This window comes from Mus caroli, unplaced genomic scaffold, assembly GCF_978045245.1.
Source record: "Mus caroli unplaced genomic scaffold, Mus_caroli_1 scaffold_13, whole genome shotgun sequence".
Classification (NCBI taxonomy): domain Eukaryota; kingdom Metazoa; phylum Chordata; class Mammalia; order Rodentia; family Muridae; genus Mus; species Mus caroli.
In genome coordinates, this window is record NW_028227268.1 from 35,050,367 (window position 1) to 35,073,298 (window position 22,932).

The 22,932-nt window shown below is 45.6% G+C and overlaps 1 protein-coding gene, 3 non-coding genes and 1 pseudogene across 6 annotated transcripts in view; 2 read left to right on the forward strand and 3 right to left on the reverse strand.

Moving 5' to 3' along the window:
- The window catches only part of Tex14 (testis expressed 14, intercellular bridge forming factor), a 164,995-nt gene that overhangs the window by 110,248 nt on the left and 31,815 nt on the right, over positions 1–22,932 (reverse strand). The gene's annotated exons all lie outside the window — the stretch shown is intronic.
- LOC115032747 (small nucleolar RNA U3) lies at positions 13,179–13,393 on the reverse strand. The gene has a single exon (XR_003838350.2). It is a non-coding gene; the product is annotated as a small nucleolar RNA U3 (small nucleolar RNA).
- LOC147001431 (signal recognition particle RNA) lies at positions 14,868–15,122 on the forward strand (annotated as a pseudogene).
- On the forward strand, positions 17,400–17,503 carry LOC115032592 (U6 spliceosomal RNA). Its single transcript, XR_003838237.1, has one exon. It is a non-coding gene; the product is annotated as a U6 spliceosomal RNA (small nuclear RNA).
- On the reverse strand, positions 18,224–18,438 carry LOC115032751 (small nucleolar RNA U3). The gene has a single exon (XR_015045084.1). It is a non-coding gene; the product is annotated as a small nucleolar RNA U3 (small nucleolar RNA).

Below are 22,932 nucleotides of genomic sequence, written 5' to 3' on the forward strand. Positions count from 1 at the left end.
TGGAACTGGCTAGACTGGAATTCTATGTAAACCAGGCATTGAACTCACAAAAATCTGCCTACCTCTGTCTCCCAAGTGCTAGGAATCAAAGGCCTGGGCCATAATGCCCAGTCTGGCCTCTGTTTAATAATTTTTATCCTGTGATGAAAGCACCAGAAATAAACTGAGTATAACGAACGGCACACCTGGGGAGACTAAGAATTGCGCTGATTGAGTGCTAGCTGGAGCTACTATTGTGTGAGATACTATCTGCAAGAAAAGAAAAAAGTCGTTTTCTTGTTTAATATTTCATTTATTTTTTATTATGTGTGTGTGGTCTCTTCCAAAGCCAGGAAAGGGTGTGTTAAGAACAGAAAAGGGCCTGGGTTCCCCTGGAGGTATTACAAATATTTGAGTGGTGACCAATGTGGGTGCTGGCCACCAAACTCAGGTCCTCGGCTAGAGCAGCAGGGGCTCTTAACCACTGAGCTACCTCTTTAGTGTTTTATTATTTTTCTAACACACTAGGTTTGCTCTCCATAGGGTACATGTTGCTTTTGAGGGTGCAGGTGACTTACCACCCCTTGGTTACAGAGCTTCTCTATCTACTCCGAGACCTCTCCTGGTCAAGCCACACTCACTTCCTGGGCTCTCACTTTGTGATACAGGCCCCTCCCTCTAGTCACTGTGCCCTCCTTAGGCTTCTCACACACTAGAAAACTACAACAGAAAAATTCTCCATGCCCGTCTTGTCACAAATCCTCTACAAGCCTGATTCTCTAACAGTGACTTTTCAGACCCTAACGCTTTCTTTACCTCTTCCCCGATTAACTTCCATCAGCATTCGGCCATCATCTCCATGAGTGCCACTGAGTGCAAAGCCTTTCCTTGACCTCCAATGCCTGGTAATTCAGGATTTGTCAGGCCCGTGCACTCACCACTGGTGGACTACGAATGGCCTTCTATGCTAGTAAGAACTCAAGTACCAGGCATGATAACACGGTCATGTCGTCCTGAAGAGGCAGCATGGCTATATAGAGAAGGCAAGCAGCCCTGACTCAAAAAAGAAACAAAAAACAAAAACAAAAACAAAAAAAACCACATGGTTGGGGATGCAGTACAGTACTGACTTATCATGCACAAAGCCCCAAGTTATATTACCAGCACTGAAACCAGAAAAAAAAAAAGTACCCTACAAAATAACCAAAGGCAGAAATTAAAAAAAAAAAAAAAAGTGGAGTGGTGGTGGCACACCTTTAGATCCAGCACTGGGGAGGCAGAGGCAGACAGATCACTGTGAGTCTGAGGCCAGCCTGATCTACAGAGCTAGTTCCAGCACAGTCAATCAAGGCTATGCAAAGAAGCCCTGTCTCAACAAAAAACAAAATGGCTGTTAATATATAAAGAACTCAATAAAGTGGTATATACACGTGTGTGTGTGTGTGTGTGTGTGTGTGGAGAAAGAGGGGAGGGGAGGGGAGGGGAGGGGAGGGGAGGGGAGGGGAGGGGAGGGGAGGGGAGGGGAGGGGAGGGGAGGGGAGGGGAGGGGAGGGGAGGGGAGGGGAGGGGAGGGGAGGGGAGGGGAGGGGAGGGGAGGGGAGGGGAGGGGAGGGGAGGGGAGGGGAGGGGAGGGGAGGGGAGGGGAGGGGAGGGGAGGGGAGGGGAGGGGAGGGGAGGGGAGGGGAGGGGAGGGGAGGGGAGGGGAGGGGAGGGGAGGGGAGGGGAGGGGAGGGGAGGGGAGGGGAGGGGAGGGGAGGGGAGGGGAGGGGAGGGGAGGGGAGGGGAGGGGAGGGGAGGGGAGAGGAGAGGAGAGGAGAGGAGAGGAGAGGAGAGGAGAGGAGAGGAGAGGAGAGGAGAGGAGGCAAAAGACCTGCCTCAGAAGCTGAAGTCCTCATACCCACTCCTTCAAGGCTAGACCTTCTTCTGTTCGTACAGTTTCCAGGTGCCATTCTGTTAATTCAGTTCCCACAGCTTGGTAGGAAGAAGGGATACTGAGGAATACTGCTACTACTATTTTTTGGATGGAGACAGAGAAATATAGGGCTTAAGCAATTTGCCATAAATCATAAAATCCCGTAACTAGATCGTACTCTGGATCATACTGTCTCCGTGACACAATGGAATCTGTTTCCAAAACCTTTGGAACCTAGAAGTGGCAGCTATGGGCACTGAGATACTTCCAGCATGACTAGTGATCACTAGAATGATCAACCTAATTTGGGGAAAGAGAGGGGCTGAAAGTTAAATTGATCACCAATGGCCAATGATTTAATCAATATGTATGAAATATCCCCTTATTTTAAAAAAATGTAAGGGTCCTAGCATGCTGGTACACAGCTTTAATCCCATCCAGCACTCAGAAGGCAGAGAAGTAAATGGGCCTCTGTGACTTCAAAGCCAGCCTGGTCTACATCAAAAGTTCCAAGCTAGCCACAGATATATAATGAGACTGTCTCAAAAGGGTGTAGTAGCCTGAATATGAGATACTTCAGTCCATAAAATGCTTGCCATACAATCACGAGGACCAACATTTGATTTCCAGAACCCATGTGAAATGCCAGATATGATGGCATACACTAGTCATTCTAGAGCCAGGAGGTGGAGTCAGGATCTTCTGGGCTTTCTGGGAAGTTGGTTTTGCCTAAACAACAAGTTCTAGGTCTAACTGAGAGATTCTGTCTCAAAATGCAAAACCTTTGCATTACTGGGACTATTGATGCTGGTTAGCTGGAGCTAAGAAATTAGTGGTGATTAAGAAGAGACCAGCTGGGGCTGGTGAGATGGCTCAGTGGGTAAGAGCACCCGACTGCTCTTCCGAAGGTCCAGAGTTCAAATCCCAGCAACCACATGGTGGCTCACAACCATCCGTAACGAGATCTGGCGCCCTCTTCTGGAGTGTCTGAAGACAGCTACAGTGTACTTACATATAATAAATAAATAAATCTTTAAAAAAAAAAAAGAAGAGACCAGCATCGTTGAGGTGACATCTGCTGGGAAGTGTTTTCTGAAAGCACAAAGAGGCTGTGTTCCAGAGATAGCCAAGGTTGTACTCCTGCTGCAGCGGGACTTGGTAATGTGTAAGGGTCACCCAGGTGGTACTGGTTTTGAAGGCATGAAGGGGTCATTCAGAGCAGCTGAGGCTCGGCACTCTGAGAGGCCATGGAAGGCCATTGGTGAATGTGCAGCCTCAGTTGCAATTGACGGCCCGGGACTGAAGGGGTCATGCAGTGTTTTGGAGATGCCAGTACCATGAGATGACCACCAAGAGCAGCAGCAGTGGAGTACAGGCAGCTGGAGCCTAGAGGACAACACGAGTGCTACAAAGGGCATGGCTGGAGAAGTGACCCAAGCCCTTGGAGGAGCCCAGAAGATCGTGAGTTGGATCCCAGACACTGGACAGTTGGAGTTTAATTTTTGCTTTTGATTGTGGCTGTGCCCTGATATTTTCCCTCTTGAAGGAAGAAACTATTTTAGTGGAGCCCACAGTTAAGAGATTTTTAATTGTAAAAAGACTTTGGATTTTAAAAGAGATGGATATTTTAAAGAGATTGAAATTTTAAGAATATGTAAAGACTGTGGGACGATTAAAGTTATTTAGACCTTGGGGATGAATAAGAATGTAAGGGTTGAGGCTTAACAGCAGTATGTATTTGTGTGTCAAGTTGACAAGGGGTCAATTGTACTGGCTAGTTTTGTATCAACTTGACACAGCTGGAGTTATCACAGAGAAAGGAGCTTCAGTTGAGGAAATGCCTCCATGAGGTCCAACTGTAAGGCATTTTCTCAATTAGTGATCAAGAGAGAAAGGCCCCTTGTGGGTGGGACCATCTCTGGGCTGGCAGTCTTGGGTTCTATAAGAGAGCAGGCTGAGCAAGCCAGGGGAAGCAAACCAGTAAAGAACATCCCTCCATGGCCTCTGCATCAGCTCCTGCTTTCTGACCTGCTTGAGTTCCAGTTCTGACTTCGTTGGTGATGAACAGCAGTGTGGAAGTGTAAGCTGAATAAACCCTTTCCTCCCGAAGTGCTTCTTGGTCATGATGTTTGTGTAGGAATAGAAACCCTGACTAATACAGGACCCTGCCTATGTCAAACAAAACAAAACAGAACAATGATGAGCATGACTGTGGGGCTGGCAGAATGGTTCAGCAGGCAAATCGGTTTGCTGCCAACCTTGACAACTAAGCCTGATGCCCAGGAATAACATGGAGGAAGGAGAGAACTGACTCTTAAAAGTTTTCCTCTGACCTATATATGCATACTGTTGCATGTGCATACTCAGATACACAAAGGTGCATGCTAATAAATAAATGTAATAAAACTTAAACTGAAAACCAGGGGTTGGAGAGATGACTAAGCAGTTAAGAGCACCAGCTGCTCTTCTAGAGGACCCTTAATTTATTTCCAGCATCTAAATGGTGGCTCACAACCATCTAACTTCAGGCCTAAGGGATCTGACCCATGGCGTGTGTGTGTGTGTGTGTGTGTGTGTGTACGCACCCATGTATAGGCCAAACACCCATACATATAAAACAAAAAGGTTGAAAAAATTAAAAATAAAATACAATTTAATTTAGAATCTGTGATTCTAAAAATAACCTGATCCCTGAAAAAGAAAGGAAAGCACAGGCTTTGCCTCAGCTAAGTAAGAATCTAACTGGCTCTGGCAATTGGTAAATCTTAGCAGTTACTAAAATAACTATCCTAATTTGACTTTTTTCCTTTTTAAAATCAAACTGATTGGTTGGTTGATTGGTTGGTTCGTTGGTTGGCTGACTGATATACTGTCTGGCTATGTAACCTTGGCTATCCTCAAATTGAAAGCATCTTCCTATCTCTGCCTCCTGAGTGCTAGGGTTACAGCCAGCCGGGAAATAGGTCACTGCAAACATGATAGAGAGAATGGGTGACTGAAACCCAGGTCTTAGTAACAGAATCTTTTGCATTTTATACCATGTTTATCCTGGGCTGACCCAAGGCTTTCCCCTAGGGCCTGGTCATATGGAAAAGGAACATAGCTACTTCTCAAAAACCAGAAACATCTTGGCAGATGTAGCCTGGGGCCAGCACCTTGGGCACTTTCCCCTGATGTCCTATAAATATAGAAGGAAGGTAGTTCCTTCTCTAAAACCAGGAATATACTTGGCAGAACCTTAATGGTGGGGCTTGTGGGGGAGAAATTAGGAAGCTGTAGCTTTGGATCTTGGGACCCCTTCTTTCCCCAGCGTATAGCCTACAGTTATCACTCCCAAGGCCTCTGGGCTTCAGGACTGTAATGCTCTTGAGATACGGCGTTTCCTTTGTGCAACATTGCTTAACTAGCCTCCAGCCAACTTTGTCCCAGTGTATGACAGATTCTGCTGACTTTGCCCATTTCTCCCCTGGCAACAGTATATAAGCATGCTTTATTCCTTAGTAAGTTTGTTTCCCATAGATATGGCTTGTGAAAGACCTTCTGAGCCCAAACTTTCTAATCCTCTTCTGATCTCATGGTCCTCTCATGACCCTGGCCTTGAAGAATAACTCTCTTGCTGGTCCAGGTCAACTTGTTACAATTTTTGAAATTTTTTTTTTTTTTTTTTTGGTTTTTCGAGACAGGGTTTCTCTGTATAGCCCTGGCTTTCCTGGAACTCCCTCTGTAGACCAGGCTGGCCTCGAACTCAGAAATCCGCCTGCCTCTGCCTCCCGAGTGCTGGGATTAAAGGCGTGCGCCACCACGCCCGGCTCAATTTTTGAAATTTTAAAATAAAGTTAATTGCAGCCAGGCGGTGGTGGCACACACCTTTAATCCCAGCACTCGGGAGGCAGAAGCAGATGGAACTCTGTGAGTTCTGGGACAGCCTGATATACAGAATGAGTTCCAGGACACTCAAGGCTACACAGAGAAACCCTGTCTTGAAAAACCAATAGGTAGATAGATAAAAAGTTAATTTCTTCTTTAATGTGTCAAATATTAACAATATTAACTGCTAACTGTTGAAGGCCTGCCAGTCCCCAGTATGATTGCGAATGCTTCCCGAATGATAAATACAGTTCATCGTCATCTCAGTTTTGTAAGAAGCTGAGGCTTAAGGAGACGAAATGGTGGGCTGGAGAGATGGCTCAGCCGTTAAGAGCGCCGACTGCTCTTCTGAAGGTTGTGAGTTCAAATCCCAGCAACCACATGATGGCTCACAACCATCTGTAATGAGATCTGATGCCCTCTTCTGGGGTGTCTGAAGACAGCTAGTGTACTTACATATAATAAATAAATAAATCTTAAAAAAAAAAAAAGGCAATAATGTAGGGCTGGTGAGATGGCTCAGTGGGTAAGAGCACCCGACTGCTTTTCTGAAGTTCAAATCCCAGCAAACACATGGTGGCACAACTACTCATAATGTACTCGTAGTGTACATGTAATAAATAAATAAATCTTAAAAAAAAAAAAAAGCAGAGAAATGATTTCACCAAAGTGACAAGCACTAAATAGAACCCTGTCTTAGTCAGGGTTTCTATTCCTGCACAAACATCATGACCAAGAAGCAAGTTGGGGAGGAAAGGGTTTATTCAGCTTACACTTCCACACTGCTGTTCATCACCAAAGGAAGTCAGGACTGGAACTCAAGCAGGTCAGAAAGCAGGAGCTGATGCAGAGGCCATGGAGGGATGTTCTTTACTGGCTTGCCTCCCCTGGCTTGCTCAGCCTGCTCTCTTATAGAACCAAGACTACCAGCCCAGAGATGGTCCCACCCACAAGGGGCCCTTCCCACTTGATCACTAATTGAGAAAATGCCTTACAGTTGGATCTCATGGAGGCATTTCCTCAACTGAAGCTCCTTTCTCTGTGATAACTCCAGCTGTGTCAAGTTGACACACAAAACCAGCCAGTACAAACCCATAGGCCAGGAGTGGCTGCACATGTCTGTCATCTCAACACTTGGGAGGAAAATGAATAGGATCTAGAAATCAAGATTAGCCATCAACTACGTACCAAGTTTGTAGACACTCACACGCACACAAGAGCTGGTAGGTCAGGAGGTGTGAAAAACCTGCATCTTGACAATATCTAAATGCTAAGCACTATTTCTAAGTATTAAGTTTACAGAATCAGAGGTATAGAGGTGTATAAAGGTCTCTACTAAAAAACAGACCACATTAGTATCAAGGAAAGAGAAACAACAACAAATATACAAAAGAAGGCCAGATTATGGGGCACGCAGAAAACAAGGTTGAAACACAGAGACTTGACATCTAGAGTTCAGTAGAGAAGGCTTCTCTTTGGAGGTTACATTTAAGCCAAAACTTGAATGATTCAAAAGTAGCCATCCTGGGGGCTGGAGACAGAGAGCTCAGGGATTAAGAGTGGATCTGAGTTAGAGTCCCAGCGGAGCATCAGGAAGCTACAACTAACTGCAATGTAACTCCAGCCCAAGTTCTGACACTCCTCTGCCCTCGCCCCCTGCCCCACACAGATGATTTTAAAAGCCCTCCGATGATGGTGAGACATGCATTTTAATCAATGCCAAGTCCTTCACAAGAGAACAAGATAGTCGAAATTTAGAGATCCAAATTTAGAAGGAGAAGACGAGAAGGAAGGTGCCAGCAGGAACCAAATAAATACTTCCAGAGCAAGTTTTCTAAACTGGATCCACAGGTGGTTCTCTCTCACTCCCAGGGAGTACTGAGAACTAAGTTTTTAGGCAAAGTTTCTACCACTAAGCATTCTGTAGCAATTTGTTTTGTTGAAACATTTGTTTAATTGCTCTTACCAGCACTGAAGTAATTCTGTAGCCTAGGCAGGCTTTGAACCTGTGCTCTTTCTGCCTTAGCATCCAGACAAATGGGAGTATAGGCCTGTACCAACACTTCCCAATCCCTTTGTTTGATACAGAGCCTAACTACAGAGCTTAGCTAGCATAGAGCTCATTTTGTAGCCACAGTTAGCTTTGAACTTAAGATCCTCTTGCCTTAGTTGGGCAGTGGTGGCACACGCCTTTAGTCCCAGCACTTGGGAGGCAGAGACAGGTGGATTTCTGAGTTCGAGGCCAGCCTGGTCTACAGAGTGAGCTCCAGGACAGCCGGGGCTACAAAGAGAAACCCTGTCTCAAAAAAACCAAAACAAAGCTGGGCGTGGTGGCGCACGCCTTTAATCCCAGCACTCGGGAGGCAGAGGCAGGCGGATTTCTGAGTTGGAGGCCAGCCTGGTCTACAAAGTGAGTGCCAGGACAGCCAGGGCTACACAGAGAAACCCTGTCTTGAAAAACCTAAAAAAAAAAAAAAAAAAAAAAAAAAAAAAAAAAAACAAACAAGAAGTCCTATAGCTTTAGCATGTACCACCATAAAAATACATTTTGTGAAGGGAAGTCACTAAGAGATGGGAAGCTGTAGATAGCAGTTCTGAGACTGGCACAAGGCATCTCTGAGAGACACCAGGCACTGGGGCATGCTAAAGAAATGGACAAACTTTGACTGTTCTAGAAAGTGAGTTCCTATGACTCATTAAGATGGGAGCAGGGTGAAGGAAAGACTTCAAAGGTAACATATTGGGGACATGTATCTATCAGTGGTAGAGCGCTTGCTTGAAGACAGGAGGAGAGACAGATTTATAACTGGAGGGAGGAAGCTTTTCAGAATAGGTAAAGGATTACTGAACTACTATAGTGTCTTATCTAACGCAATCCTTACAGCAACCCCACATTATACTGTTACCACATGTCTCTAAGTCACAGAAAAACAAATTCAGGCTGAAAAACAGTTGAAGGGTTACCAGCTATTAATAAGGAAAACAAAACCACCAACCAGAAGTAATTCTTCACCAAAGCAATCCCACACACACTTTCTAGAAACAATAGAAGGAAAGTGTAACCTCCCCCAACCCCCAGTCTGAAATCTGGCTGATCAGGTTTGACTGTTAGCACTAGGAGAGCATGGGGTGGAGACTATCACCCTATCATTCTGCCACTCCCACTGCTACTACCTGCAGCCTAGCTGTTCCGGAGCCAACACGTGGTCACCTAAAACTGGACTCCAAGGATGGTTTGGCGGGAATGGGTCCCTTCCCCTTCTTCATAACCCCGTGTCTCCGAATAGTAAAATTGAACCTTGATCAGACTAATGTCTTGGTTCCATCCTTTCTTGTGCCGCCTAGTTCCCTCTTTTCTTCCAGATTCCAAGATGCTTTCCAGGCTCGAACCCAGACATGTGAGCCGTTGGCCAGACTCAACAGGAAAGAAAGCAAAAAATTGCCAACGCTACAACAAAGCACAACAGCACAGCCAGGCATTGCCTGCTAATGCTTCTGACATCAGCAACTCAGGAGGCTGGGGCAAAGACGGCCACTTCAAGGCCAGCCTAGACTTCACAGAGACCCCTCTCCCTCTCCCCTTTCTTTCTAAATTTCCTTTCTTTAAGACAGGGTTTCATTTCTGTCCACACTGTAGCCAAAGCTGGCCTTAAACTCACAGAAATCTGTCTGCCTCTGTCTCCTGAGTACAGGGAATGAAGGCATGCACACCTTCCAAAAAAATTAATTTTTAACATCAACCACTCAGACAATGTCTCTCCCTCTCAAAGGTTTCCCAAAGGAACGACCATCAAATGTAAATGAACACTGCAGTAAAACAACACGGAGGACCACCCAGCTCTGTGCTCAGATGAGGATGCTACACATGACCAGAGACACTTGGTATAATGATTCTTCAGTAACAAGAACACCCAAGGGCAGAGGAAGAGGATGTTTCCATGAAGATGTTTTCTTGATTCAGTGTTTCAGCTTCAGTTCTTGAAGGTTTTCTGAATTCAGCTCAATTATTTCCTTCCGGAAATCTCAACTGACACACCACCCAGACTTGTTTAATCTGAACTTGTATATGCTTCCTGGCATTTGTATTTCAACTTCAAAGCTTTTATTACACCAGAGTTCTATGTGGTTTGTTTCAGATTAAATAGTAGAAAGACGTCATAAAGATGCTATGTTATCATGAATCTTTCACACAGTATATACACAGTACCTAAGAATGGTCTTTATGCTAATATGTGAGTGAAAAAGAGAAAAAGAGCAAATGACAAAGAAATGCTCAGGCTAGTGAGTGACTCAGCTCTGAAGAACACTTCATGCTCTTCCAGAGGAGCTGCCATTTTAGACCCCAGCACCCAGGTCAGGTGGCTCCCAATTACCTCTAACTCTGGCTTCACGGAGCCTGGATCATCTAGCTTCTTCATGCACTCAAACACAGGAGGCACAGACTTGCAAACATATAGTAAATCTTTTTAAAATTAAAATTAAAAAAGGTCGCTGAAGGCAGTCTGACCTGCTCGTGTAGGTACTGCCAAGTCATTCTTTTTTTTTTTTTTTTTTGAGACTGGGTTTCTCTGTGTAGCCCTGGCTGTCCTGGAACTCACTCTGTAGACCAGGCTGGCCTCGAACTCAGAAATCTGCCTGCCTCTGCCTCCCGAGTGCTGGGATTAAAGGCGTGCGCCACCAACGCCCGGCGCCAAGTCATTCTTTATCTAATAGACAGATAATGTTTTACCATGGTTCTAGCTCCTACAAAATTTTACATAAATGAATTTTTAAAAGATTTCCTTAAAATTAATTTTTATTTTATGTGTATGAGTATTTTGCCTCCAAGTATGTCTGTGCCAGGTGTACTCAGAAGCAAAAAAAAAAGGGCATTTGATGTCCTGAAACTCGAGTTACCATCATGTGGGTGCTAGAAATCTGAACTGAAGTCCTACCGAAGAAGAGCAGTCAGTGCTCTTAACCAATGAGCCATCTTTCCAGCCCCAAATTTCTCTTTTATTATTTAAAGATTTATCATTCTAAATTATCTATATGTACATGTGCCTAAGTGTGTATGAGCCAGGTGCCCATGAAATGTAGAGAGAGCACCAGATTGCTTTGAGCTCAAGTTACAGGTAGGTGGGAGACACCTGATGTGGAACTAAACTCAGGTCTTCTGCATGAGCTGTGTGAGTACTGTGTGTTAGCAAGACAGCTGTGGTGCACACCTTTAATCTCAGAACTCCTGGAGGCAGAGGTAGGCAGACCTCTGGGAGTTCAAAGACAGTCTGGTTTACTGAGCTAGAGCTAGTTCAGGTGAACCAGGGCTACACCCCCACCCCCTCATCCACAACCACTCCCCCACTCCCAAAAAAATGTTCTTTTTTTTTTTTTTTTCGAGACAGGGTTTCTCTGTGTAGCCCTGGCTGTCCTGTAACTCACTTTGTAGACCAGGCAGGCCTAGAATTCAGAAATCCACCTGCCTCTGCCTCCCAAGTGCTGGGATTAAAGGTTTGTGACACCACTTCTTGGCCCAAAACATGTTCTTCATCACCAAGCCATCTTTCCAGCTTAAATTGTTGTTTTTTGTTTTTTTTTTTTAAGTATATGTCTATAGTCTGTGTGGAGGTTTGTATACATGAGTGTTTAATTGCCTGCAGAGGCCAGAAAAGGACAATGAGTCCCCTGAAGCTAAAATGAAAAGCAACTGTAAGATACGTGGTGTGGGTAGGTGCTGGGAACCAAGCCACAGTCCTCTGCAGAAGCTGTGAAGCTTTGTATCTCTGCAAAGACACATAAATGCCTTTTCAAGGTGCTTTTACATATAATTATTTAAAATAGCTGAACATATTTTAATTTTAAAGAAACTAGTGATTTAACTTAATTAACAAATTACAAAAAACAACTATTTAAAAGCTTTTGAGGGGGCTAGAGAGATGCCTCAGCAGTTAAGAGCACTGACTGCCCTTTCAGAGGTCCTGAGTTCAATTCCCAGCAATCACATGGTGGCTCACAACCATCTGTAATGGGGTCTGATGCCCTCTTCTTGTGTATCTGAAGACAGCTACAGCTACATAAAACAAACAAACAAACAAACAAATCTTTAAAAAAATAAAATAGAAGCTTTTGAGGGCTGGTGACATAGCTCAGCGGGTAAAGGGACTTGTTAGGAAGCATGGTGACTTGAATTCAATTACAGAACCCATATAGAGAGAGCAAGGTGAAAATGGATTCTCACCAGTTGTTCTCTGAGTCCTGTGTAAACCATGCTGGCCTGGAACTCACTGGAGCTGTGGCATGGTAAAATAAGTTTGTTCCTGTTATGTCTTTGTTTTTTGAGACAGGATTTCCTGTGTAGCCCTGGCTTTCATGGGACTCAATTTGTAGACCAGGTTTGGCCTCAAACTCTGGGGTCCACCTGCTCTGCCCACTAAGTGTTGGGATGAAAGGGACTGGGTCACCATGCCCAGCTTCACTGAAGAACAAAGCTTACTTTGAAAAAAAAAAATTGCACCGGGGAAGTGATGGCACACGCCTTTAATCCCAGCACTTGGGAGGCAGAGACAGGCGGATTTCTGAGTTCGAGGCCAGCCTGGTCTACAAAGTGAGTTCCAGGACAACCAGGGCTATACAGAAAACCCTGTCAAAAAAAAAAAAAAAAAAAAAAAAAAGAAAGCTAGTTTAAAAACCGTTTTTTGGGGCTAGTGAGATGGCTCAGTGGGTAAGAGCACTGACTGTTTTTCCCTAGGTCCTGAGTTCAAATCCCAGCAACCACACTCACAACCATCTGTAATGAGATCTGAAATCCTCTTCTGGTGTGTCTAATGACAGCTACAGTGTACTTACTAAATAAATCTTTAAAAAATATTTCTTATGTGCATGTGTCTGCATACACAGGTGGGTGGGTGCTCACTGAGACCAAGACAGGGCATCAAATCTCCTGGCATAGGAGTTACAAGAGTAAACTGCTTCAGGCAGGTGTTGGGAACAAGCACCCTTAACCACTGAATCAACTCTCCCAGCTACTGGATATGTTCAAAGACTCTTCACCTTCCTATCTATCTTCCAACTAAACCCATTATAATAGCAAATTTACATCATTTATCCCTATTTGCATTATATTTTATGCTTATTTGTCTTCTCAAGACAAAGTTTCCGAGTAGCCCCGGCTGTCCAGGAACTAATTCTGTAGACCAGACTAACAGCGAAGTCAAAGAGCTGCTGCCTTCCTCTGAGATTAAGGTGTGCTGTTCCTAGAACAGTCAGTGCTCTTAACCGCTGAGCCACCTGAGGCCCCTGGATTAAAATCTTGTGTCAGAAATTCAAGAAGTAACAAAAGCACAAGAAAACGTGGTTAGGTTTGGCTCCTTAGAGAATATAACCCACGTAACAAGAATAAAGAAAACTTCCTAACTTTTAACAATAATAAAAAATATCCGAACCCACTCAGACTGCGTTCCCTCCCTCTCACCCTCCCGAAGGAGAGAAGAACGATCATCAATGGCAAGAGGCAGCTGCAATCAAGCAGCACCTAGAGCCGGCTTCACGCTCAGGAGGGAACGCTACGTCTCGTCCTCGTGGTTTCGGGTGCTCTACACAGTCAGAGAAACTTCTCTAGTAACGAACTATAGAAATGATCCCTGAAAGTATAGTCTTAACTTCACGCTCCACACGGCGACGCACTGCTCCGGACGCACCCACATCTTAGTCACGGCGACTGACGCACAGACGCCCCGCGCCATCCCTGGCCGCGCCTCTATCTCACACCGCGTCTGCCCACGCGGGGACACCGGCTCTGACAAACAGAAACCTCTCCAGACCCTGTCCACGGGGCATTTTGAGTCGCTACGGTTTCCCTACACCGCGCAGACTGTCACCGCGATTAGCATACGGTCGCCGAATCGGATCACAGTCCTCTCTTGCCCCGTCCCACTTCCGTCTACGACGGGTCTTGCGTCACGGACGGCCACGCACCGCCCTGATGCCCGCCCGCGACTGCGCTCCGGCCGCGGAGGCGCACGCGAGTTCGCAAACGCGCCAAGGTTTAGACTTCTGGCTCAAACCGGAGGCCTCCTGTGAGGAACAAACGAAAATCCACGCGGGGAAAATGGCAATTCCAGGACTGCACACTATTTATTTTGAATTGCACAAACACCACTACTTCTTCATGAGACTACTTCCCTGAAAATGATAGTATTATTGTTTTCGGTTAACAGGGTATTATGTAGCCCAAGCCAACCTTAAATTCACTACGCAGTGCTGGCATGGTGATGTTTGCTTTTAACCCTACCTCTGGGGCAGGGTGGATAGGTGGATCTGTGAGTTTAAGGCCAGCCTGTTCTACATAGTTCCAGGACACCACGGGTTAGGTAGAGAGAGATTCTGTCTCAAAAAAAGAAAACATTAATATCTTGAGTGGATCATCACACCTGGCTTACAGTTAGGACAGAATAAAGCTCCATTTTGCATATATACCACATTTTCTTTATCCATTCATTTGTTGATCAGCATATAGACTGTATTGTAGCAATTATGTCTATGGTATTCTTTTTTAATTTATTCTATACATATGAGTACACTGTAGCTGTCCAGATGGTTGTGAGCCATCATGTGGTTGCTGGGAATTGAATTTGGGACCTCTGCTCCCTCCAGCCCTTTTTGGGCCAGCAATAAAAAACAAGTACACTGTCGCTGTCTTCAAAAGCACCAGAAGAGAGCATCAGATCCCATTACAGATGGTTGTGAGCCACCATGTGGTTGCTGGGAATTGAACTCAGGACCTTCAGAAGAGCAGTCAGTGTTCTAAACTGCTGAGCCATCTCGCCAGCCCATCTATGTTATTCTGACTTAAATGTCATCAATAGAGTCAGAAGTGGTATCTCAGACTTCAACTGCAGCACTTTGGAAGCTGAGGCTCTCAGAGCTCTGAGAATTTGAAGCCACTCTGGACTTTGTAATGATTTGTCATGTGGTTGTAGATCATCAAAAGACCATTATTCACAAAGAACACAGAGATCACTGCCATCGCTGCAAACTGCATGAGGAATTTTTGTTTGTTTGTTGTTTGTTTGTTTGTTTGTTTGTTTGTTTTTGTTTGTTTGCTTTTTCGTTTTCAAGACAGAGTTTCTCAGCTGGGCGTGGTGGCGCACGCCTTTAATCCCAGCACTCGGGAAGCTGAGGCAGGCGGATTTCTGAGTTCGAGGCCAGCCTGGTCTACAAAGTGAGTTCCAGGACAGCCAGGGCTACACAGAGAAACCCTGTCTCGAAAAACCAAAAAAAAAAAAAAAAAAAAAGACAGAGTTTCTCTGTGTAGCCATGGCTGTCCTGGAACTCACTCTGTATGTAGTCCAGGCTGGCCTCAAACTCAGAAATCCGCCTGCCTCTGCCTCCCAAGTGCTGGGATTAAAGGCCTGTGCCACCACCGCCCCCCCCCCATGAAGATTTTTATTGATCTAACATGTTGGGGACTCCCCTCCCAGCACACAGGCCAGAGGAGAGACCCAGAACAAAGAAAGGACACACTTTTTATACCTTTGTAAGGGGCAGATTTGAGCAACAGGGTTCTCATTGGTGTAGCAAGTAACCCTTTCAGGCATTGGTTGGTTTGTATAGTGACTAAGTAACCCTTTGCCTAGTGACTCACTTTGCCAGCCCCCATGGTGGGTTATTATGATTTGGTCAGCAAAGTAATAGTACATTTTGAACTTATGGATCAGCAATTAACGTCATAGCTATTAACATCAGGGGGATTCTAGCAACAAGGTCAGGGTGGTTTGTGGTCTTTGTCAGAATTCAGTGTAGGGTGGGGGTGGGGCAGGAGAATTGCTAATCTTGTTATGGTTATTTCTCTGAGAACAGCTAGTATTGTTTGGTAGTTGCAGGCTTAATCATTTTGACCACCAAGACTATGTTTTGACATTGGTTTAGTCAGCCAGCGTCCTTGTCTGGCCCTGCACTTGGCCTGCTAGGACAGTTTGGAAGTCCTTTTCCAAGGGGGAAGGGACTGGGTGGTCTTGAATCCATTTTGGATATTACAATGTTGGGGAGATCCACAGGGAGTCCCACTCTATAATTCTGACCAAGGCTCTGGCTGGCCTGGAACTCATTCTGAAGAGAACAGCCTTGAATTTTGGGTGATCCTCTTACTCTGGCATGTTAGCACAACACTCAACTGTTCTGTTCTTGAGAAATACTCAGTGTGCAGCTCAGCCTGCCCTGGACTCACTTTTGTGGCTGGCACAAGCTGGTCTCCCACAGCATGTCTGAAAACTGATCTCACCGTGCAGCTCTCTCGGCCGGAAACTTGCTACACAGATGTAAAACAACCTGGCCTGAACTCAGAGACCCACCTGCCTCTGTCTCCCAATCCCTAGGATTAAAACTGCACATTACTGCCAGGCAGTGGTTGCACTCGCCTTTAATCCTAGCACTTGGGAGACAGAGGCAGGCAGATTTCCGAGTTTCAGATCAGCCTGGTCTACAGAGTGAGTTCCAGGACAGCCAGGGCTACACAGAGAAACCCTGTCTTGAAAAAAAAAAAACAAAACAAAACAAAACAAAAACAAAAACAAAAGGAACAAACTTATCTCCACGAATAAAACATAGTTGTCAAAGTGATATAGTGTACATACACACACACACACACACACAAAAAAAAAAACTTGATTTCTATGAAAATACATTTCTCTGCAATTCCTGGATAGCTCCAAACTATGCTAACTTTGAGCATCAATGTTTACTTTGGGTTTTAGAATTAGTCTTTGAAACAAATGTGTGGTCCATCTTTGCCATTGCCGTCTGTATATCCAGCATCAGCACTAGGATGAAGGGGCTTTTATCCCCATTTCCCTGGCACAGCCACCAATGTCTGTCTTTTCAGCTTGTTTAGTCCCACTCAGCTTTATGATATAGGAGGGCCTGATGCGGATGTCGCTCAGTGCTATTTAACAGCTACTACAAGGTCACCATTACGCTAAAAATTACAGTTATATATGGAAGGAGCTCAGACACTTCCAGAATTGGTTTTATCTCCTACATGGGAACGCACTCAGACCCAGAAGGGCGTACTGGTCTTTAGTGATCCCATTATTTTAATCTCTAACTCACCAGTGGCACAGAAAGGGTGTTCTTTTTTTTTTTTTAAAGATTTATTTATTTATTATATGTAAGTACACTGTAGCTGTCTTCAGACACTCCAGAAGAGGGCATCAGATCTTTGTTACAGATGGTTGTGAGCCACCATGTGGTTGCTGGGATTTGAACTCCGGACCTTCAGAAGAGCAGTCGGGTGCTCTTACCCACTGAGCCATCTCACCAGTCCCAAGGGTGTTCTTTATACATAACACCTCTACCAAACTAAACCTTTTTTTTTTTTGGGGGGGGGGAGGATAGCTAAATGCAAAATCACTCCTCTCTTTCCTTCTGTCACAGTACATGTAAAGCTCACTGGCCTGTGAACAGCCTCTCTCTACCAACCTTTGCCCAGGGAAGAGGATTCAGAGAATATTCTATGACCCTCAATCAGAAAAGGGAGGGCAACAACGGGGAATAAATACCTGGGCTGTACTATGCATTCTTTTTTTAATGTATAACTTAAAAAAAAAAAAAGATTTATTATACAGAGAAACCCTGTCTCGAAAAACCAAAAAAAAAAAGATTTATTGTGCTCGTTTCGGCAGCACATATACTAAAATTGGAATGATACAGAGATTAGCATGGCCCCTGCGCAAGGATGACACGCAAATTCGTGAAGCTTTCCTTATTTTTAAGCTAGAGAGAGCTCCCAAGGAGCTGAAGGGGTCTGCAACCCTATAGGTGGAACAAAAATATGAACTAACCAGTATCCCCAGAGCTCGTGTCTCTAGCTGCATATGTAGCAGAAGATGGCCTAGTCAGCCATCATTGGGAAGAGAGGCCCCTTTGGTCTTGCAAACTTTATATGCCCCAGTACAGGGGGATGCCAGGGCCAAGAAGCAGGAGTGTGGATAGAGGAGCAGGGCGTAGAGAGAGAGTATAGGGAACTTTCGGGATAGCACTTGAAATGTATGTAAAAAGAAAATAAGAAAAAAATATATTTATTTACCTATTTTATTTACTTATTTAAATTATTTACTTATTTTTTTATGTAAGTAAGCTGTTGCTGTCTTTTGACACTCCAGAAGAGGGCATCAGATCTGGTTATGGATGGTTGTTTTGATCCTGAGTTCAAATCCACCACATGGTTGCTGGGATTTGAACCCAGGATCTTTGAAAGAACATTCAGTGCTCTTACCTGCTGAGCCATCTCACCAGCCCTTGTACTATGCATTCTTGTGTAAGACTCCCTGACCCAGTGAAGCAGTATGACTGACTTCCTTGCTTTAGCGCAATAAATGGATATGTGGCCAGTTTCACGGACCAGGCAGCACTTCATTTTAGTGTAGTCTTTCTGAGTATATGCAAATTCACAAATTTTCTATTTTCAAAAATTACAAAAGGTAAACCGAGTCCACTCAGACTGCGTTCCCTCCCTCTCACCCTCCCGAAGGAGAGAAGAACGATCATCAATGGCAAGAGGCAGCTGCAATCAAGCAGCACCTAGAGCCGGCTTCACGCTCAGGAGGGGACGCTACCTCTCGTCCTCGTGGTTTCGGGTGCTCTACACAGTCAGAGAAACTTCTCTAGTAACGAACTATAGAAATGATCCCTGAAAGTATAGTCTTAACTTCACGCTCCACACGGCGACGCACTGCTCCGGACGCACCCACATCTTAGTCACGGCGACTGACGCACAGACGCCCCGTGCCATCCCTGGCCGCGCCTCTATCTCACACCGCGTCTGCCCACGCGGGGACACCGGCTCTGACAGACAGAAACCTCTCCAGACCCTGTCCACGGGGCATTTTGAGTCGCTACCGTTTCCCTACACCACGCAGACTGTCACCGCGATTAGCATACGGTCGCCGAACAGCCAATCGGATCACAGTCCTCTCTTGCCCCGTCCCACTTCCGTCTACGACGGGTCTTGCGTCACGGACGGCCACGCACCGCCCTGATGCCCGCCCGCGACTGCGCTCCGGCCGCGGAGGCGCACGCGAGTTCGCAGACGCGCGACGGTTTAGACTTCTGGCTCAAACCGGAGGCCTCCTGTGAGGAACAAACGAAAATCCACGCGGGGAAAATGGCAATTCCAGGACTGCACGCTCTATTTAATAAATTCTGTTGGTGAAAGGCATGGTGGCTCACTGCTGTAATCCTAGCACGTGGGCGCTGAAGGCAAGGGGTCAGGAATTTGAAGCCAGTTTTAGGATTTTTGAAGCCAGCCACATCTACATGAAATCCAGTTTTTTACATCAAACAGGAATCAGCGTTTAGACATTCCAGATTTCCTCTACTCTGAAAGGAAAAAGATAGACAAAGCGAACTGGCCACATGGTAATTAGTAGCACAGTTACTGGCTACATACTTGATCACTATTTTAAAATGCCATCCCATTTTATCATCTTACCAGTAGAAGCGTTAGTTCCTTTTCTTAGAGCTGTTGCATTGCCTGACATGTGTTTCACAACAGATGGGAAAAGGTGGGTCCCTTTTCTGTCTAGTCCTAAGAGCGGTGTGTGACTTGAGGAAAGGAAAGTTCTGAGTGAAGTCCTGACTGAATGTGTTGTTGACATGGGTACGTCCATGCCAAGAACCACTCTAAAGTCATAGGAAAGAAAAGCGGCGGCAACACCGTCCTCTGGTTTATGTGCACACGCTGACAGTGTGGAGAAACTATCCACCATACCTTTGCCTCCTCCCATGTATTTCACACCTGAAGATGGCTCCCATACAAACTCTGGGCTCTCTGGTACGGCCCTTCAATATTTAAGACTTTTCCATTCTTCGTTCTCCCTTTTTGTTTTTGTTTTCTTTGCTTTTGAGATTGGGTCTCACTCTGGCAGGCCTAAACCTCCCTTTGTAGCATAGGCTGGCCTTGAACTTGGAGATCCCTCTACTTCTGCCTCCCAACTGCTGAATTAAAGGCGATTCCCCACTTACTTTCCACTTTTTGAGACACTCTCCCCCCCTTCACCACACATGCTATACCTTGGTCTTCTTTGAGTAGATGCTCCAATAGCACATGAGCCCGAACACTTCTCTAGCATGTTGTAAGATTGAACCTGCTAGACATGTTGGGTCATACATATAATCCTCCCACTCAGGAGGCTGACAACAGGGTTAGTTAGCCACAAGTTTGAGGTCAGACTAGGCTACACATTAAGTTCCACACCACCTGGGTAAAAAGTGAGAACCATCCCCACAAATAATCAAAGGCTGAGAGATGGCTCAGCAGGTGGAGTGCTGGCTCTGTCAGAGAGGATCCTAGCACCTACAACAGGCAGGTCACAAACGCCTTTAACTCCAATGACAAAGGCTCTGAATATCCTTTTCTGACCTTCATGGATTCTTGCACACATACATGTGCATGCACACACACACACACAAATCCTCTTAAGAAACAAAGGGGGTGTGATGGTTTGTATATTCTTGGGCCAGAGAGTGGCACCATTTGGAGCTGTGGCCTTGTTCAAATAGGTGTGGCAGAGTAGGTATGTCACTGTGGGTGTGGGCTTAAGATCCTCACCCTAGCTGCCTGGATGTCAGTCTTCTACTAGCAGCCTTTGGATGAAGATGTAGAACTCTCAGCTCTGCCTGCGCCATGCCTGTCATGCTCCCACCTTGATGATAATGGACTGAACCTCTGGACCTGTAAGCCAGCCCCAATTAAATGTTGTTGTTGTTTTTTTTTTATAAGATTTGCCTTGGCCATGTTATCTGTTCACAGCAGTAAAACCGTAACTAAGACAGGGGCATTCCCCCTGGAGCCCTTCCCACTCTTGGGAATTTTTCTCACTTTTCTTTAATAAATCAGGGCCTATGGGTGGCACTTTCCACCAGTACTGAAAACCTGAGTTTGATTCCCAGAAACACACTGTTAGCATTTCTTCTAGGCTCCACCCCAGTTACCTGGCAACAGTCAAATATGCATGACTCACTATAAAAGGGGCTGCTTGCTCCCTCCTCTCTCTCTTACTCTCTTCCCCTCTTCTCTCTCTGTCCTTTCTCTCCCCATTCCCCTCCTCCTGTTTCTGCAGGTGTTCATGGCCGGCCTCTCCCCCCCCCCCCCCGCCCTGAAAAAACATACTGTGCCTCTGCCAAACAAATCCCTGGCTCCCCTTTCTTTTTTATAAAACACAATACACATGGTGAAAGGTAAGAACCAACTCCCACAGCTGTCTTCTGTGTAACACATACACAATAAATAAATGTAAAAATTTTAAAAATAAATCTACATTCATTCTGCAGTGATAGTTAAGAAGTCAATAAAACAATACTATTTATTTGTTCTCTGTAAGCCTTCCTTCACCTCTTCACTTCAGATAATAGTGGCCACACTGTAATTTTCTTCTGTTTTTCAGACAGGTCTCAATTTGGAGCCATGATTGTCTTAGAACTCATTATGTAGACCAAGTTGACCTTGAACTCACAGAAATCTACAATCCTCTGCCTTTGAGTACTGCAATTAAAGGCAGGCACGGCTCTGGCAAGCCACCATGTATTTTGAGACCCCAATTATCTTTCTATGTGCATGTGCACAGATTGACTAACTGCAAATATATTTACTTCCTTCAACTAAGCTTGGGTGTATTTAAATTTTGGTTTGGACTTTTGTGTGTGGCAGCTTGAATCAGAATGGGCCCCAGAGGCTCATGTTTCAATTCTTGGTTCCTAGTGAACTGTGTGGAAAAGATTCAGAAGTGTGGCCTTGTTAGAGGAAGTGTGTCACCTGTGGTGGGTAGCCACCATTCCCAGTAAGCTCTCTGTAAACTCCCAGCTACTGCCCCCATGGTCATGCATGCCTGGCACCACACTCCTCCTGTCCACAATCGATCCGCACCGTTCTGAAACCGTAAGCAAGCTCCAATTCAACTTTCTTTAATAAATTTCTTTGGGCCTGGTATCTCTTCACAACAGAAACTTAAGAGAATGTGCAAACACGAATGCACATGTGCCACTCGGGTGCAGCCCTCACGGTCTACCTTGTTTGAAACCGGTTACTGTTTTGCTACCGCACAGCTAGGCAGTCGGCCAGCCTGCGGGGATTCTTTCTCCCTAGTACACCTCTCACTGGAGGAGCACTGACAGTACCTATGCATGCTACTCGAACACAACTGGGTTCTGAGGGTTCCAACTCAATTCCTCACGCGGTCAGGCCAAGGGCGCTACCCACTGACCTATCCTCCCTGCCCACTATGGAGGTCCTCTGTTTCTCACATGTGAGGAGAACCTGCTGTGCTGCTAGTCTCCTGGCAGGTTCAAGTGATTATCTCAGGTCCACCTCCCTCCCCTGTAGCTGCTAGGGCAGGCATGTGGCACTGGGCATGTTTTTCAAGCCCTGGTTTCTCTATGTAGCCCTGGAAATCTTTCTCTAGACCCTGCAGAGATGGCCTGCCTCTGCTTCTCAGTGCTGGGATGAAAGGTGTGCGTCACCACTGTCTGGCATTAGGGTGTACTTGGAGGCTGGTCTCACTCTTTACCTAGGCAGTCCTTGAGTTGACGGTGATCCGCCTGCCCAAACTCCCCACACGCTGGGGTTACAAGCATGAGGCATCACACTGGTTTAGGTGTTTCTTTCTGTTTTTCTTTTTACTTCTTTGGACACGTGTGTCTTCTACGTAGCCCAGGGTGACCTACAACTCAAGGTCCTTCTTCCTCAGATACACCAGTGCTGTAACTGGGGGCATGCAGTACCCACCTGGGAAAGATGCTTGCTGGAATTGATGGTCAATATAAGCAATCCCCTTTAGAGAGCAGAGCAGGGGAGACTGAGGAAGAGAGTGAACAGGAGGTAACCTTTGATCTGTGAAGGACCAGAACGCCTCAACCCATGCACGTGGCAAAGCTTTCCCTAGGTGAGGCTCAGAGGATTGGCAAAACATTCCTCAGGTCCCAGTTCCAATGCTGACCTCTCATAGACTAGCTAGACCTGCCTTTTTGTTTATCTGTAATAGCCCTGTCTGTTCAGCTGTATGCAATAGCCCCTCTCGCTGGTCAGCTGTGTGTTATCAACATGCTGAGCTCCTCTGTCCCAGGAAGTCTGTGTCCATGTGTCTGTTGTTTCTTTAGTAGTTATCATTTCTTTGTTCTCTCGTCTCCCCTTGTCAGCATTCCTG